At 40.3% G+C, this 19,665-nt stretch overlaps 1 long non-coding RNA gene across 1 annotated transcript in view; it reads left to right on the top strand.

Moving 5' to 3' along the window:
• The window catches only part of LOC137879805 (uncharacterized), a 32,726-nt gene extending 19,782 nt beyond the window's left edge, over positions 1 to 12,944 (top strand). Inside the window, exon 3 of the long non-coding RNA XR_011103762.1 lies at positions 12,890 to 12,944. This is a non-coding gene — a long non-coding RNA (uncharacterized lncRNA). The remainder of the gene's footprint in view (positions 1 to 12,889) is intronic.
• The last annotated feature ends 6,721 nt before the right edge of the window (positions 12,945 to 19,665 follow it).

The following is a 19,665-nucleotide window of genomic DNA, read 5'->3' as shown; positions in this document are numbered from 1 at the left end:
ATGGAGCATTACACATCTACGCCTTATAAGCAAACTGTTTTTTGAATTGGGCCGGAGCCTTGCAGGGACAATAAGAATGTTAAAGGTGGAATTATTCGCTTTACACCACTTATACAGATTGTTTTCTTCACAGTTCACAGCCGAAAGATGGATTCAACAGTCATTAAGCTTTGGAAATTGTGCTCCTTTCGACTATCGCACAGTCCTGTGGATGATCTGCTGGCTTTCACACCACAAACGAACCGTAACGAGATCCACCTTCTCAGGGTCTCGGTCTGCTATTTTTTGGGTCCCCATCAGAATTCGATTAACAGCCTAAATGAGCCAAACCTTTGGGTGTGAAAGGTCCTTTAAGCCATTTCATATGAACTCTGGACATTGTCCGGAGGTTCCCTCACAGCACACGAGAGATTGTAGATGTAGCCGTGTAATGGTGGAGATGCACCGAATCGGTTCAAGTGTGTGGAGTCAACGTGTCTTCATGCCAACAGTTATTATGATATCCTATGAAAAGTTACTCCTCACTGTCACCAACACCTGTCAATTTAGGAAAAAAATCGTCTTTTAAAATAGTAATTCACCTCAAAATAATAACTTATATGTGCATTTATTAAAACATTTTGGTCATCAAACTTGTGCACAGCCCAAATCTGACCAAACAAGGTGGTGTTAGTGAAGAGATACCTGATATGTAAGGTAGCTGTCTGTCAACCACTCTGAGGAATGAATCACAAAGGTGTGTGTGTGTGTGTGTGTGTGTGTGTGTGTGTGTGTGTGTGTGTGGTGGTGGGGGGGGGGAAGACCTCATGAGGTCAGCAGGGACAGTGGGCAACTGCTTGAACGTCTTTGAAGATGGTATAACACACATTTACACACACACACACACACACACACACACACACACACACACACACACACACACACACACACACACACACACACACACTTCCCGCTCAGGACCGAACACTGGAGGCCACTGCTTTGATCTTCTGTGTTTGACTGCCTTCCTCCCCCCTTTCTCTCTCTCCTCTCACCCTTTTCTTGTTCAATGTCATCCCCTTCATCTATAGGATCATGTAACTGGATTCAGAATACTTTCATTAGCACAAAAAGAGGATTCTTACACTTTGAAACCATTTCTAAAAACATCATTTTAATTACTCACGTGATCCGTACTTCCTGTCTTCCCCGTGCCGCTCGGCTAATCGCTGGCTGTCTGAGAATGCAGCAAAAACACATCTTTCATCTCGCGCTCTCTCTCCTGATTCCTAGACACTAGACTGATTCCCTCCGTCAGTCTAGTGAGCGTTAAACTAACCCGAGTGACTCTGCAGTCCGGCGGTTTGCGTTTCACTGTGAGGTTTCGGAGGTGTGTGTAGCTCACAGTCACCCTCATCCAGGATCAAAGCCGAGGAAAAGACGATCATTTGAGAAGCGTGAGGTCTGGTCAGGTCTGCTGAAACCACAGGAGTGCTGCTGACACGGGGAGGCAGGAGATGAGTCTTTTAAAGCTGCTTCTCCTGTGCAAAGTAAACAATATGGTTAGATGTTAGATCGTGCAGCCTGACCTCAACCATCAAATTAAGCATCAACTGCTTAAAGGGATACTTCACCCAACAAAGATGACCATTTGTATCTCAATTACTCCCCCTGTGTTACCTTGAATTCTTGAAAAGAAAACGTTGTTTTTATGTCTCTGCAGCAGCAGCAGCCGTGGTCTTCAAATAAAACACAAACGTCCACCTCAAGGATGAAATGATTAGATTTTGGTGGTAAAAGGTCAAGTTTAAATGTCTCAGGAACCTTGAGGGGAATTTCTACAAACATCCGCTTGGACTAAAGGATGACCCGATCAGAAACAAAAAACACGTTTTTGGTCATAACTCAAGAATTCATATGCTAAATATCACAATTCAACACAATTTGGTCGAAGGAGGCACACAACCGTGAGGCGTTATTCTCTTGTGCCGCCACAGAAAAACGAAGAATCCAAAAAACAGAGTAAAGTTTTGATGAATTGAAATAAATATCAAAACATTAATTTACAAACTCTCACACAACTCGTGCAGGTGTGTACTTCCTAGTAGTCTCTTGCTTGTGCACGCGTGCTATACGTCCGTGCGAGTGCTGTTTAAGGTGGAAGTGTTTTTAAATAGTAAGGTAAGTAAAACTGGATCAATGAGACTTGGGTTATACTGCACTGAGCTGAGTGAGAGTTTGTAAAACGGATGCTTTGATATAGTTTTGATGTTGTTCATCAAGACGTTTCTCTGTTCTTTGATTCTTCGTTCACCGTGGCATGAGAAGAAAAACAAAGAAGTTTTCTTCAAGAATTCATGGGAACACGGTGTGAGTAATTGATATACCGATAGTCCTTTTCAAGGATAAGTCTTTGTCTTTTCTCATTGTGAACAAACTCATGAAATGACCAAAGCCAAATATGAATTGAGCATCATCGTTGTTTTAAAAAATTCTGTAGCCTTTTTTTAAAGAAATATAAATATATATTTGTGAGACGTTTTAAAGAGTTTCAACGTTCTTTACATAAATGACAGCGCTGGCTTTCACATTCCGATCATGTGGTACAGATGTGTATATAACTAATGGCTATTCTCGTAATGAAATACCTCGAGGTTACATGACATTCGGCTCAGTGTTTTCAGGTCGGTCAGATTGGACCGCCGTAACAGTTGTCAAAGACATAATGGAAGCACAGATCAGAGAAGATTGCTTTGTCCTCTTGTATGTAATGAAATTGACTTTGCATCGCTCGAATGTACGCAGGGTTTGTTATGCTGCAGGCCTCGGGTTTGATTCATGAGCCACACAGCTGATAATTGAACTGAAAGGAATAAGAACTTCAAAAGAGACAAATGCGAGTGCTACAGATGATGCAAAGAAACTGCAGTACTTCATTGAAAGGCCTCAGGCCAAAGAAGAGTGAAATAATAACATAACAGAAGCCAAATTACATTCAATTAAATTTTTCCATTTATTTATATAGCGTCAAGTCGTAACAGAAGTTATCTCGAGACACTTTCCATATAGAGCAGGTCTGAACCGTACGGAGACTCAGCCTTAAACAGGTAGAAAACATGGGGGTCTGGGTGAGTCGCCATCTGCCTCGACCGGTTGGTCTCAACGTGGAGAATAAACACATAGAAACAACTAAAAGGATGAATATGAAGTGAAGACATAGAAATAAAAAATGGCACAATAAAAGTAGACAATTACAACTAAAAGGTAGATCATCATAGTTCAAGAAAAGGCCTTGGTTTATATAAAATCTACTCAAAATGTTTTAAATATTTTATCTGTCAGATAAAGTGCCTGAAACAACAAAATCATCATATGGTCACTCACCTGTTTGTGGCTCACCGGTTGAAAACGCTTCATATTCCCAGCTTGTGATAATAAAAACAAAAGACATGAGAATAATAATAATAATAATAAGCTGTCAAATGTACACACTGTGGAATAAAGTGCAGGGTTGTTGTATAGTGTTTAGAACTGAACCTTCCAATAGATGGAGTTGGTGATGACTCTACTGTTGCTGTTCCGCTCTGAAGACTGAGGGCTTCACGGCTGTTGGAGAATTCTCCAGGCGATAAATATGAACCAGTTCATGAGGACGAACCGCTACAAAGCCACAAACCTAAAGTCGGCAGACACTGAAAACATTTGGTGGGAAAAGAAAATTTTTTACACCAATGTCCTGGGTCGACATCACAAGACTCCTCTTCAGGCTGTAGTGTGTTTGTCAGAAAGGGACATGTGTAATACAAATCATTATCAGGACAGCTGTAGTTATCTATGTTTGTCTCGACAGAAACTTGTTTTTTCTTCAGAAATGAACCCGTTCTCACTCCCAACTCCTCAAATACTGTAGGTTGTTGGTATCGGACGCACCGGGCTTTCAACTAACACCAACTAAACCTATCCACATCATTATTAGACGGTCAGAGCTGCTGACGTAGTTTAAATAGTAAGAAATTCCTTGTAGCGCTGGTCAGACAAACACAGGACTTTCACCCAGGAGAGCGTTGTTCGTGTCCCGTGTGAAACCAAGTCATGTTGACTTATTTTTTACGGTAGTTTAGTTACGTAACAAGCGTACATATTTTACCTAATAAACATACTTATTTTAACCCGGACTACTATTTTTTCCTAAACTTAAACAAGTAGTATTGTTGCGTAAGTAAACCTAAAAACTAAGTAAACCTACGATGGAAGTTTAGTTTGAAAAGAAACTGTATGCTTGTAAGGAGCGGACAGTTTAGGCAGACAGTTGGTCCGATTGCACAACAAGTAGTGCTATGATGTCAAGATGTTGGATGCTGAAGGGACTGTGAGAAATGCAAATGGAGATCCCACTGTTCTGACCGCATGAGAGATTTTATATATATATGGTCGAGTATAAGTTTTACAAGACGACAAAAAACATGATGTTCTTTGACAATTGACAAATAGTTCTTTAATAAGGGGAAACAACCTTTTTTTCAATGAGGAACTTTTGATCTTCAGATTCCATTAGACCAGCCTCTGTTCTGTATGTATATTAAGTATACACATATATTTAACTAGGACTGGTCAGTGGCTCCACAGGGTGACAGATCTGCTTCCTACACGGCTTTCTGCTGAGGCCTGATTCCATTTTGATTTCCTCCCAGACCGACGGTATATGCATGCCATCTCCGCATTAAAGCCCACAGGATTATTTTTCAATTTAAACATTGTGTGGTCAGCGTTGTTTTCCTTTTTCATAGCACAAGGTAAACACTCTCTGTTTATGATTATGATTCGTCTGAAAGAGCTGATCCTCAGTCTGTCGTGTTATTTCAGGCTGAGCCCGTAGAGGGCATTAAGAGTCAAAGCAGAGAGACCAGCAGCACTTTTAATAATTACATTATATTTGAATTAAACAAGCAAAGTTTGAGCAACATACTGTATTTTTGCCTTTCTTTTTAACTGTTTCTTGTCATTTGGTTGTTGTTTTTATACAAACTATCACTCAAATGTTTTTGAACTGATGTTGTTTCTGGTCTATTATCTATATTCATCTTTAACGACCGTAATGAGAGCATTACAAATGGAATTACTGCTGACAGTTAATTTCAATAATAGTGTTGATTTTTATCTGTTCTTTCTTTTAACAATCAGTTAGTAAAATATGATGCTTTTTGTGTTTAAGTTGTGTCTATTAAGTCTTTTGATTTAAATAAACATGAACATATTTTACTGGCATTCTAAGCTTTTACACTAAATGGCAAATGAAACGTACAGTAGTCAATCTCTGACCGATATCAAAATAACACAACTGGCTATAAATACACAATCACTCAGCAGCCGCGTGGCCTGATTCACTCGTGACCTGGTTCATGCTGAATGACGGACCGAGTCACATGTTCCGCAAGTCATTTCAAACTGGGGCAGGGGCAGCTGTCCAAAGATTACATCAACTTTGACCGAGTCCTGTAACAACATCACATGATGCCCTCTCAGGGCTCAACATATTGTACAGGTAGCGCACAAGTATTGGACAAAAACAACAACAGCAACAGTCGTTCCTGACGGGTTCAGTTATAGTTGAAGAGAATCGTGACCTCAAAATTGCTTTGGGATAATCTGAAGATTTAAATTCATTCAGCGGCAGCATAAATGGAGCCTCAGAGACATGCGGTATATTTGGGGATTTTAAAATGGAGATTTTCTCCGTGTGTGTACTCTTGACCTAATCCGTGCTGGCAGAGGCTGCCCGTTTCTCTCCGAGATGGTCGTGGTTATGTAAGCTGAAGTTCCTTTGTAGTGAAAGGTCCTCCAGATTCTTGTCTAAATCTGTGCTGAACAGCTAGGCCTCCAAACATTCTTACACAACAGCTTTTTTTTCTATGTATTATAAAGCTGTTGGAGCAGCTGAGGTTTAAACATTTGCCTAATATTTGATAGTTTGAATCAGAATGAACAAACCGGATGTCACTGATTTTTTGAAAAAAAATCATATTTCAGTAAAAACTCAAAGGGCTTTGAAAGGTTAGAAGACCTGCACCAACTTCTTCAGTCCCGATACCAACACCAATACCGAGGCGTTAGATATCGGCCAATATCGAGTACTGATCCGATACCAGTGTTTGGACTATAAGCTGTATGTCTCACTGTGTGGAAATGAATGGGATCATTTTCTTATCTGTAAAGATGTTGCTTTACCAACTTTTAAAAACAAAATGTAACAAATAAATACATAGATATAAATGGACCAAATTGTTAAAATAATGGGATTCGTACATCACTGCGCCCCATTGTCACAGTACCCGATCCAGCTATTTGAGTATCGGACCGACATCTGGTACTAGTATTGGTAGTAGTTCATCTCTAATTATAAATGTGCTGAATTATATTTTCACATCTAGCTTATATAACCATTGTGTCATATGTAGCAACTTCTGTGGAGTCTCCTTGCAACACTTATTGGTAAAAGCTCTATTAAGTTAAATAAAGTGGCAATAGACAACTTTTCAACCTTTGCCCCCCCCCCATACCAAGTGGTATTATTGTTGATATTGTTATTAGTGAAGCCGATGCAGTAGTGTCTAAAATCTTGCATTCTCTCTAGTGACCATCAGGGGGCGACTCCTCTGGTTGTATAGAAGTCTATGAGAAAATGACTCTACTTCTCTCTTGATTTATTACCTCAGTAAACATTGTAAACATGAGTTTATGGTCTCAATCTCTAGTTTCAAGTCTTCTTCAATACAGCATGTTGTTCATTTAGTAAATTATGGTCCATTTAGAGTCAAATAGACCATAAAGCAGGGTATGCTTTAGGGCGGGGCTGCTGTGATTGACAGGTCTCTACCAGAGACGTGTCCGGCGTCTCTACGTCACTCCTCTGTATTCCAAATATGGTAACTTGTGTTCACTGGTTACAAAAAGTTAACATGGTGACAGACGTAATTCAAGATGGCGACGGCCAAAACGCCAAACTCAAGGCTTCAAAACATCAGCCCACAAACCAATGGGTGACGTCACGATGACTACGTTCACTTCTTATATACAGTCTATGGATTCTCTTCCTGTCTTGGTTGACGCACTTCCATTTTGTTGTACATAGAGCCTTCATTTTCCCAGGAGCTCGTACCCGATGGCAGACAGAACTGCATAGTGAAAGCGAAGCTTATAGGGAACCAATCTTAACTCAGATGGTGTCATTATTCTACAGACGTTACAATGTGCAATAAACATTTACTTCATGATAATAAGTTAAACCAGAAAAACGTGTCTATTGCCACTTTAAAACGTGTTTGTTTTTTTTATATTCACTTCAGGGATTGTGTAGATTTAATTGAGAAATCTGAAAAAACTGGTTATTAATGTAATTGATGTGGATAACAGGACTAATAATTTAGGATAAAGAGGAGAGGTCAGAGGGCTCAGAGGCTATGGCTCTCTGTTTGGTTGTAAACATGCAAATCTAACTTTACTGGGTCACCTCCAGTTCAGACCATCCCTTCCATCAAGATAATAACCCCGGCTTCATCGGCTGCAGTAGATCAGAGGTCTTCTGGTGGTCATCCTCTATCAGCAGCTCTGTGGTTGCAGGATGTCACAGGTCAGAGGTCGCAGGTAGCAGTACTGCGTTGGGGTCCAAGTCCCCAAAGCAATTATCTTATGACTGCAGAGGAAAGTGCTGAGTGGTTCTTTGTACTCAAGATGCTTTTTTTTATTTTATTGCTTCCTTCCTCGTGTCAACCTTTCTTTGTCATTCTCCGTTTTACTGTCTCGCTCTCTTTAATCCGTCAACCTCAGGTGGCTTTTGAACATCTGTCTGCAGTAACATTTCCATTCCCCATTGATCTGCCGATTTTTCAATTAATCAAGAATTATTTTGTCTATGAAATTTAAACAAAACACCAAATGTGACGTATTCAAATTTCTTGTTTTGTTCAACCAAAATACCAAATATCCCAACATATCTAGTTTACAATGAATTAGGACAAAGAAAAGTGGGAAATGCTCTCATTTGAGAGGCTGGAATCAGAGAATATTGGAAGTGTTTTACTATTTCTGCTTGGAAAATGACTGAAAGGGTTAATGGATTATCAAAATAGTTGCCATTATTTTTCTGTCCAATAATTGATTAATTGACTTATCCTTTCAGCTGTAGTCTGCAGTAATATTAGTGTTGAAACTAAATAACATTTACTTAGCTCTTTCAAACGACGACAGGGTTGTGATGTTTGTGTTAAACTTACAGTCAGTTAATCGGTGTAGAGGATGACCCTGCATGTTTTTTTGGGTAGCATTGGCGTCACAGCTGCACCATAGAAATTAATGTGAAGGCTGGGTTTCTATGCGGGCTCAGGTGGGTATTAAAGGATTACGGGTCTTATAGGACCTTTTGGTTGTCCCACGGGCCAGATTCAAGACTCAAAGTGACTGCACTTTCTCCATTAGGGGGCTTTTACTTTGAAAGGAACTACCTGAAATTAGGTTAGCAAAATCAGTTTCATCTCTTCTAAAAACACACTTTCATAAACATATAGATCATTACCGACTCACTGCCGTTCGAGGTCTTTTGCTTTGTTTCTCGTGTATTACCTTTTACTCCTTTTTTATGTTTTTGGGTTGTCCGTCCGTACCATTCTTGTGAAACGCGAGTTTTGGCACAAACAGCCACTTTGACTCGAGGATGAACTGATTAGAATTTGGTGGTCAAAGATCAAAATCACTGTGACCTCACATCCGTCTAATTCTGGTAATGTCTCAGAAACGTCTTGAGTAAATTTCTTCAAATTAAATACAAACATGTTTTTGGCCATAACTCAAGAATTCATATGCTAAAATTATGACAAATTCACACAAAAGGATAAAATGTTGAAGTGATTACATTTTGGATAGACATGGAAGTCAAATTTAAAAAGAATTCGGCACACACTTGTATGTAATGTTTTGATCTGTTTTTATTGTATCTCTGTTTGTTGGTGTGTTAAGTTGCAATTGTTTACCTCATAGATTACCTTTTTTTTCTGCATTTTCTTCTATTTTTTGGGCTTTTATTGTATGTAAAGCACTTTTTGTAAATAGTTTTTAGAAAAGTGCTCCACAAATACAATAGTTAATGTAATGCACAGCCAGTTCTCCTGGATGTGACGACTATATTTTAACCAGCCCGACATCTTTCTGCACAAACTTGCACAAAATAGAAGGAAATATTTTGTGACGATTAAACATTTGCTAATTACTGCATCGTGGGTGACACAGAAACTCCACACTCTCCTCCATAATCGTGTTAATGGATTTGGTCCTCAAATAGGATTATTTGCTATTCTGGCTGTTTAGCTGCAGTCTGAATAAAATAACCTTGTGACTTTTTCTTGCAGCGGTCCTCACAAAAAAAAAGGCACACTGAACTGATGACCTGCACAATCTGTTCTTTCTTTTCAATTAGTCTCTGCACTACCACATGAATGATTCATAGAACCCAGCCTGAGCCTGTATTAATAACTAATAAGGATAAGTGATATTAGGGAACAGCATGTGCTCGGGCACGGCATTGGGTCAGAAAGGTCCCAGATTACACGAGACAAAAACGTAGGAGGCCGTCTGAACGAGAGCCCAAATGGACCAGTTCTGCTGGTTATTATCCGAGGGGCTTGTAAATTATATCGGTCATTACGGGCCTTATTCATGCCGGCCTGGTCGGCACAGCTCCGTGTAACAGCTCGTGCGGGTAAACTGCGTTCGGCTGTCGTGAAATACGAGTTGGTCTCTTGATCCTCTGTTTAGATAATACAAACGGCTCGCAACCTCCAGGATTTAATCGTTTGAAACCCTCTTTTTCGCTAATGTGGTTTAAGAGGATTTCCTCTATACGTTATTATGGAATCAGGCAAGTCATTTCCTGAGAAGAGATAAGCTCCTTCTTTTTTTTTTTTATTATCTCAGCATCATATGTTTGACTCTATAACACACAAACAAACACTCACACACACCTACACTAAATGGAACACACATATACACACATTCTCTACCCAAAATGGGAACGATGCAACGTCCATCGTGGCGACATCAAAGTGGCCTTTCCCATCGATTTCCCATTTCTGTGTCACAGAGAAACAGGTTGGCTAATAGGGCCGAGTTATGCAACAGCATGCAGCTGTAGGCTTTTGCCCATAAATCCCTGCCAGTGCTCAACTTGAGGAGATTAAAGTTGAGCGAACGCCCACCCAGACAGCGGCACATGGAAGTGGGCACCGCGGGGTCAGTTTCAGTTTTTCTACACTCTGCCTGGACGAGAGGGAGGAGATGTGAAACTGTACCTTTTTTTTTTTTATTCTCATCTCTACTCTGGTTGATACTGAGTTAACAGTTTTTAATAAACAAAAAAAAGCATAAAAGCAGGACTGAGTTATAGAAGATTATACCTTTTTTATTTCTCTGTCTGCAGCTCGTTCAGCGATTCATTTGTAAAACTCGAGAGTTGTGGGCGCTAATCACAAGAGAGCTGAATCAACAGTCTGTAAAATCACTTCTGTTTGCTCTCCATAATTCCTATTTGTTTATAGTCTCATCTCGTCGCCTCTGAACGCTGCGACAAACACCGTTAATGACATGCTCGGCTCAGAGAGCTTCGCCTTGCTTCTTTTTAATCCAGTCACCTCTCTGCATGTAGAGACTGTGTGCCAACACCCTGAGATCTTGCTTTGTTCTGTGTTGGGTCGTCGTCTTGACTTGCAAAGGGAAGCACTTATTTCTGCTCCGTCTGCTCTTTCTGTATTTAGAAACGCAACTTTGATTAGCGAGCACGTGCTGCACCCGCATCCAGGTCCACATTAAACTCACGTGGCTACGATCACTCTCAGCAAAGGCACCTGTCCCCGCCGCAATAAATTTTGATTTTTTTTATTAGCGTCATTATTTTCTCCCCCTGTGGCCGACAGTTTGCTCTCGCCACAATGCCCACAGCTCAGCAGGTTTCTGCTCGCTCGCTGCTTCTTGCCAAAAGATTTATTTGTTCTACCTTGTTGGATCAGTTATGTCCGACAGACTCGGCTGAGACGGGAGCGACCGTTGTTCAGTAGAGGGACGATAATATATGGCTTTGTACCGTGGAAGAGGTCGGGGCACAACAGAGACGGGTCATACAGTGTTCCCATCGTTGCTCGTAGAATTATGTCTTAGCATTTATTACGTGTCTTGAATAAATTGAGTTACCGCCAAAGGCCGGGTACACGGACCAGCAAGGACTGAAGAAACACAGAGGTCATGAGTTTTGAATTTACCGACTCACCTCAAACATTTTCAACTTTTTAACTTGAAACCAATGAGAAGTAATCAATGCAAATAACTTTGCACGTAATCCACATAACTCTGAACCATTAAGTATGAAGAGCGACAAACTCCACATCGGGGGGAAGTCGTGTCCAGTGTGAAGCCAGAAGTCTATGGAGCTAAATCCAGGTCAAAAGTTTTGATCATTTGAAAAAATAATTTTAACCTGAAAGTTCAAGTGGTGCTCACAGTTTATCCCCCACTGCATTCACGTGAATATCGTGTATAGAAAGTGTTCAATCATAATTCTCGTGGTACCCATGTTACCTGAAGGCAACATTGTTGAGGAAGGTCCTCAGCCTTCTTTGTGATGCTGTCACTCATGATGACACGCCCCTCTCAGTTGAAGCCACGCCCCCACGCTAGATCAGGGTCAAAAGTCTGAACTGAAAAAAATGATCTGAAAGTGAAAAAAAGATTTGAAACCGAAAAAAAAAAAAAAATCTGAAACTGAAAAATACAAGACCTCAAATATCAAAATATATATGAAAGTGAAAAATTAAAAAATAAATGTATTCAAAAAAATTCCAGAACTGAATCAAAATTATATTCAACCCCAAATTTTTTTTCATTCACTTATTTTTTATTTTGAATACATTGCTGTATTTTTCAATGTTCAAGACCATAACTTGAACTTTCAGGTTTAAATTATTTTTTCAAATGATCAAAACTTTTGACCTGGATTTAGCTCCATACAAGTCAATGTTGACTACTTTGTCCTAAACCTCTTCCGTAGTTATTTGAACCCAAACCAAAATATTTTCCAAACCACAACTCAGTAGTTTTGTTGCCAAAACCTAACCGAGTGTTTTCCTGTGAAGACTGCAGTTTATTTTGGAGCGATTGTATGAATGCAACAAGCTGAAATCGACATTCGTAGAAGAATGCCCGAAAAAAGGAGGTGTAACTATTTGTAAGATGACTTTAATGTTTGAATAGTAGAAAAAAAACCCTTACTCTCAAATATGTTTTTTTTGTTTTTAACAGAAAACACGTTTTATATTGTGGTTTTTACTGAAAATGACATACAATATAGCCAACAGCAAGTAGGAAACTTTCAGAGTCAAGATGCTTTGACGTGCAAAAAAAGAGTGTTTTTGGGGTAGACACCTGTCAGTCAAAGCCTTGGACAACATTAGTGACAGGTCCAAGACTTTCCCTCCACCCAGCCTTAAAGACAGATTTTGTTTGTGTAATTTTAAAAGAACTTGGACTTGCTGTGTTTTTCCTCTTAACCACAAAGCCTCATCACGTCTATGGCCTATTGGGGGATTTCCCAGGATGTACAGTAAGCAGAAACCTCAGCAAGTCCCTTTTAATAAACCTAATGTGTTGTATATCAGAATACTAAATTGGCTGTTTGGAGAAAAATCAAGCATGCTCAGTCCACTTGGAGAATCAATAGCTGTGGGATTCCCTGGCCTCATTGCACAAGATGAGCAGAATATACTCGATGTGTGAGGGGTTAAAGTGTTGCTGATCAATACCAATGATTCATGATTTCCTACCATGTGTTGGTGCGTTCGTGAAAGTAACAGAACCTTTTCTTTCCTCTCTTCAGCCAACAATCTTTGGGACATTAACCAATGAGAGAGCGCTGTTTGACAACAGACTGGTGAGTCACCTCAATATGAACTTTTATTTTAGTTTTTTACTGAATGATGATGGAAACACAAACAAGGACGTTTGGGTTTTCAGGGGCGTTCGGGGTGAAGTTGGGAATTAATTGAAAAACGGAAAGTAATGGGAATTTTAATTAACCTAAAATTCCTGAGGATAAAAATTCCCAGAGGCAGCAACAGATGTCTGTGTTACCGCGCGTGTGTGTGTGTGTGTGTGTGTGTGTGTGTGTGTGTGTGTGTGTGTGTGTGTGTGTGTGTGTGTGTGTGTGTGTGTGTGTGTGTGTGTGTGTGTGTGTGTGTGTGTGTGTTTTCAGAGCTGAGTTTCCCCTCCTAATATGGTGGAATCTAAGTTTGTGTTCATATTACTACATTTCTCTTTAAATAATGTCCACCATTCAAGCATTTCCTTGCACGACAGATGGGCAAAAATCGTGTCTCTTTGTCGACGATGTCACGTTTTTGAAGGAACACAAAGACTTCCTCGGTCTCTGTGTTGTTGTGTGATGCGAATGGCGATGGCAGACGCCACAGAAAGCCAATTAACCGGCAACAAAGGAAATTATTAAGCTGCCTGGTTGTTTGCTTGGCTAGATCTACCGGAGGAGGGGAGTCTGTGGTGAGTCCGTGCCAACTGGCACTTGTCTTGTTTAATTACTTAGCCCCGCGGCACCCAATGAATCCGGCAGATTTATGGATTCGTCCATTTCCCATTCATCGGAAAACATTAAAAGCGTCCCTTTATGTCTCCAAAGCTCCGCCAGATCTTTCAGCAGGATGCTCTGTCTATAGGCCTCTGTCTTTTCTCAGTCTGGTCTCAGTAATGGACTGCAGCAGGTGGGTGGGCGGTGCAGTGTTGATTCACAGGTACAATATATTTGGTTCACATTGGTGAGCCTGATCACGAAAACCCCTTTTGAGAGTGAGAAGAACCAAATCTGGTCCAAAGCCAGACCGGATTATTGATGTTTGGTGGCGTTTGTTGGAATGTGTCCACGTTTTTTTTCAGCTGCCCCGAAGAGAAAAAGTCTGTCACTGCATTAAGGTTTGGATTGTTGATTGTGAACCCAAAACCCTCTGAAAGAAACCTAAGATCTACTAGGGATTGTTTTTTTATTGATTAATTGTACGATTATTTTTTCAAATAGTTCTTTTATAGCTAACTTAATGATTATTGTAAAGATACATGTTTTAATTCTCGATTGATAAAACAATTGATTTACCCAAAATAAATATCAAAAGGTTCGATGATGCATGGTGTAACGTTATGTTGCCATAACGGCAGCGGTGCAGAAATTAGAAAATCAGTGTTAAGTGGCGACTACTAACAAAAACACACCCGTTGATACACCGTATACGTCATTCTTTGGTTGGGATTAAAAGTCAAAAAGTGCTGACTTGCTGCCGCTTGAAAAAGCTCTCTGGGATGCTTTTTCACAAATCACAAACTAGTTAGTTTGAGAACTAATTCCATTTTAAATTTCCAGACTAGTGGCACAAAATACCTTGAAAAAAATAATCCCAAATATTGATTTTAATGGCACCATAATAATCAAATTATAATTTTGTAATTTTGTAATTTGTAATTTGTAATTTTTACACTGTCGATTGCTATTTCTACCCTGCATGTCATGGTCATTTCATTTACTGCCTAATCATTTGAAGGCTTTTTTTTGTAAAGTAGTAAAAGCAAATCCAGTTAAAAAAGAGGCTAAACTAATCCTGATCCTCATCACCCCACTCTGCATATGAGCACCCGTTGGGGGGTCACAAATCAGACTTTTTAGGGTTCATGGGCTGAAGCTATTGAGAACCACCACATGAGATAATACCAGGCTTTCTTTGTAGCTGGTTTAAGTCTTGCAGATAATCCACTCAGGGTTCATTTCCCTTTTTTCCTCCTGAAGAACTGTGAGGTTAGGTGAGGTTTTCTCTTCCTCTACGACAGAAATCCCCTCTGGGTTTTTTATTTTTTTGCCTGGGCCTCAAAAGTGTGAAGGCACAGGTGGAACGGGTGCAGGCGCTGGCCAAGGATTATGCTAACATCATGCATACCGAACAATGGCGCTCTCAGTGGGACGTGCAGCCAGAGGAGGCAGCCGCCATGATATCACCACAGCCGGCTTAACATCCATGCATCAGGGGGCTTTGTGGGATTAATCTAATAATAAAGCCAGAATTGCGCCTAAATCTAATTGATTTTTTTCACCTGTGTGGACATTGTACTCATCATTGTACAGCGGGTAAATCCACCAATGCCGCTGCATTTGACTCTGAACCTCTATCAATGAACTAAGAGGTTTAACTGGGATGAACACTATGTAAAGAAGAACAGGAATAAAAAGCCTTAATTTCACAAGATTTCCTCTGAGGTTTTCTGCACATAATGTTCAGACTCGTAAACACGACGTCTCATATGGAGCCCGATAACTGCTAAGTCTGTGCTGCAACTGTAATTAATTTCATGACTGCTGTAATTTAATGAAAGATAATTTACTGCAGTCATTTGTCGACAGTCGCGTTGCTTGTTGGTTTTAATTAAAGACGAATAAACAGATGAATAAAACGGCACCAAATGGCTTATAATGGATCGGGAGTCTTTGGCCGTTAATAAGGATGGGTTTCCCATGACAACCAAAGCAGGAGGCCGACTGAGGAAGCAAATACTGTGAATTTTAATGAAGGTGGGGTTTTGGTATCACATTGAGTGTCTCCCATTAAGCTTGATAGCGGCTGTGTTTACAGTCCTCTGCTATTGAATTGGATCATTTATCTTTAAATAATGTGACTTCTCATGCGTACTTTAGCTCTGACATATTTCATGTAAAATGCCCAAAATAGCTTGTTTTGTTTTACCTAAAGTCCAAAATCCAAAGATGTTTTGGTTTGCAATGATATAAAACAACAACCATCAAATCCTCACAGTAAAGAAGCATGTTGGCATTTTGGGAAATACAATTATTTGCTTTCTTTATTAGAGTAAGATGAGAATATCTATACCACTCTCTTTTGTCTGTGCATTAAGTTTGAACCAAGAAGCGGGAGGCGATTAGCCTAGCTTAGCATAAAGACTAGAAGTGAGTGGAAACTGCTAGCCTGGCGCTGTCCAAAGTTCAAAACAGATCTACCAATGCTTCTGAACGTCACTAATTAACACAATTTATCTTAATCTGTACACAAATATAGATTTGTGGTTTTTAGGCAGAGTTACGTCCTGGAACTATTTACGTTTCGTCAACGCGAGGTTTGCTAATTGTTATTTTATAGATTGTGTACAGATTCAACAAATGAGACACAAAAACTTAATTTGTGTGCTTTAAAATCACTGGTTGGTGTTTTTTTTACCTTTTGAAAAAGACTGTTAACCCCCCCCCTCCCGCTTCCAGTCTTTATGCTAAGCTAAGCTAATTGCCTCTGGGCTCTAGCTCCCTACTAAACATACAGACATTAAAGTGGTGTTGATCCTTTCATCTCACCCTCAAAAATATAGCTCATATGTTTGTTTCCCAAAAGGGTGAACTATTATACAGTTAATTGCTAATTCTGATCAACTCATTGTTTCAGCACTAACAGGAATTGGGATCGCTCTCACTGAAATTCAGCCATTTAGCTGATCCTCATACCATTTTGTTACAAATTCCTGTTGATAGACTCAACAAACTGACTGAGAGGCCAAAACATGTCAACATGTTCTCACTCGTTGCTCATTTTAGCATTTTGGTCTTTTCACCCTTTGCTAATGTCCCAGACCCAGAGTATCTGTTGCACAACTCTCGACCATGAGAGGCATGATAAGTACGTGGCACATGAACGATGTGTGTTTAACTCTTAAAATCCAGGCTGGTTGCATAAGCCTGGTGTAAGGGGCACTGGTTATGTAAACGTGTTTCTCAAAAGAAGGCAGAAGCCGAAGTATGTTTCTTCAGAGCCCTGATCTTCCTCCAACAACAGCAACCCACTGCTGGGAACGGGGACGTGGGCCAAAACCAGAGTGCTGCATTTTTCCTCCTTGTCCATTTGTGTGTGTGTGTGCGTGTGTGTGTGTGTGTGTGTGTGTGTGTGTGTGCGTATTTTGTAACATAGTTGGAAGCAGAAACAAGCTAAGAGTGCTAACGGAGTGTATTAAAGTACTGTAACTTCCAGCTAAAGTGATGCACCAGTGATACTGGTTACAACACGCAAACACACTCTGTGTTTACATGCATCCAACTAAGCTAGTAATTGGTTTAATTAATGATTTTGACTAATTCCAAATGTCATGGCCTCGGCAAGATTAGTGATATTGAACTAGACCCAAGCAGACTTAAATCTCAAGATAAATTTAAATGTTTTTAAAGAGCCAGTGTGTAGCATTTCAGAACGGTCCCAGAACGGACAAACCAAACACTGACAAGGTTTTTGCACTTTGTGGGCTGAGGGGTAGTTAGTTGGTTGGTACCAGGCGGCAACCTCCGGTTCTGCCGAGTGAAGCTGATGCGGAAGTGTCTTAAAACTTGAATTCTCTCTAGTGACCATCAGGGGGCGACTCCTCTGGTTGTATAGAAGTCTATGAGAAAATGACTCTACTTCTCTCTTGATTTAATACCTCAGTAAACATTGTAATCCAAGATGGCGACGGCCAAATCACCAAATTTGTTGCTTTAACGTCAGTCCACACACCAATGTGTGATGTCACTTCTTACCTACAGTCTATGGTTGATACGACCAAATCCTACACACTGTCCCCTTCAAAGGGCCGCCCCAGTGTGTTTTAGCTCCTACCTTTAATATTTTTGCTGACCATGTTTTAATGCATACTGTCTCAGATTTTTGATGGATTTTTCCCACAGTTCCAGGCAGCCATTTGTGTCTATCCATCATCATCATCATCATCTTACTCTTCCGTTATCTCTTTGTTGAACTGTCGAACCTGATGAGCAGCACAGACAACGACAGCCATCTATAAAATACTTTATGTAGAATGTTTTTTTGACACCCCACTGACATTTTCGGTCCAGTTGGACATGTAATCCTGTTAGAGCCCACATGTGATGAGTGCCATTTGGAGGACAGATTATTCCAAAGCACCATACAGTACCATGAGTCTTGATATTTTCACATGGGTGGTCTCAGTGGGAATTGAACTCCCGACCCAGGCTGTGTCAGGGACAGGGCTCCACATGGCCCTGTTGAATTTATTATATTAATGGCAGATGATCAGAAATACTGCGGGATGTCATCTGGTTTGCCCCAAAGGGTACAATAATCAATTAACATTACAGTATTGTTTCTAGTCTACAGTATTGCAAAAGTTCATTCAGAAGGATGACTTTCCCTCTTCTTTATTCATTACTCCTCCTCATGACTCTTTCATTTTAAACATTTTTTCACTACATCCACCCAATAAACCTTTAAAATCACCACCTCCCTCTTTGACACACATTCATTCTCAATTATCCCAATTCGATGCTGAATTAGTGGCTCTGACCACCAGTATGACTCCATCCAGATGAAAATGATGACAACAACGTTATGTTACTGATGATTAAGGGTTTTTTTACCTCTAAATAAATGTATATATTGTCTTAAATCATCAAAGCTGGATAGCACTGATCTTGGTGAGACAGAATCTAATTCATTCACGGTGATGCTAACTTTAACTGCTATGCACACATCTGGAACAAACTTGTTCGGTCTTCTTCAGGATCAATGCTGAAAAGTTTTTTTGCTTTTCATTTTCATGGTGCAATATTCTTGTCCTTACACTATTTTATTTTCTCATTTTTATCTGCCATTTTGACTTACATCATTTTGGACCGATTTTATTACTATGATTAAGTGTTTCAGACAGAGGGTGAATACAGGTATATTCTGTCAGACAGTATGAGAAGTGTTTTTTGACCATTAAAGCATGTAAACATGTTCTAATAGAAACCCAAAATTCAAGTATGAACCTGAAAATGAACATGATATGTCCCCTTTAAAGATCTTCTTTGCTCCCAACTGAAAATGTGTTCGCCTGCTTGTTGCTGAAATACAGTATGTGCTTACATCAAAACGTTAGATTCAAAAATATGTTTCCTCTTGGTCCTCAAGTCCGAGCGCAGGACTTTCTGAAGCCTTTTGACTTTGTGTCCCGTTTCTGTTTTCTGACAATCTGCCATCAATGAAAGTTAAGACCAAAACACAGACCGGTTGCACAACCTCCTCCTGCTGCTGCTGCTGCTGCCTCTGAGCCTTGTGTGTGTGTGTGTGTGTGTGTGTGTGTGTGTGTGTGTGTGTGTGTGTGTGTGTGTGTGTGTGTGAGATCTCTGTTAACCTTCTGTTGGCATCAGACTGGACAGCGTCACACACACACACACACACATGCCTCGAGAGGTTATGTAACCTCGTCATAGCAAAGCTGCACGTCTCCTCACATGGACGTGCACACATTGATGAACACTGAGGCCACAGGGATGAAATTAGCTGGCCGGCTAGCAGTGGGAGTATCTGCTGGATGTGTTTGGACGTGTTTATAACGGTTAGCTACTTGCTGGTCTTGTGATTATTAGTCATGGGCCGTTGGCCTCAAGCTCGGCCTGTACTTATTTATTTTCTACGCGTGTTTGTGCTGTGCTCATTTAATACCTGGTGTCCAATGCTCTGCTCTATAATCCTCCACATGCCTGGGCTTTGAACTAAAGGGAGGAAGTGTCTGTCCTAACTCTCACAGACACAACCTCACACATGCATGGAC

Source organism: Cebidichthys violaceus, unplaced genomic scaffold, assembly GCF_023349555.1.
Source record: "Cebidichthys violaceus isolate CVI_PGR_0920_01 unplaced genomic scaffold, fCebVio1.0.p SCAF_26, whole genome shotgun sequence".
NCBI classification, from domain to species: domain Eukaryota; kingdom Metazoa; phylum Chordata; class Actinopteri; order Perciformes; family Stichaeidae; genus Cebidichthys; species Cebidichthys violaceus.
This window is presented reverse-complemented; position numbering and strand designations above follow the sequence as displayed.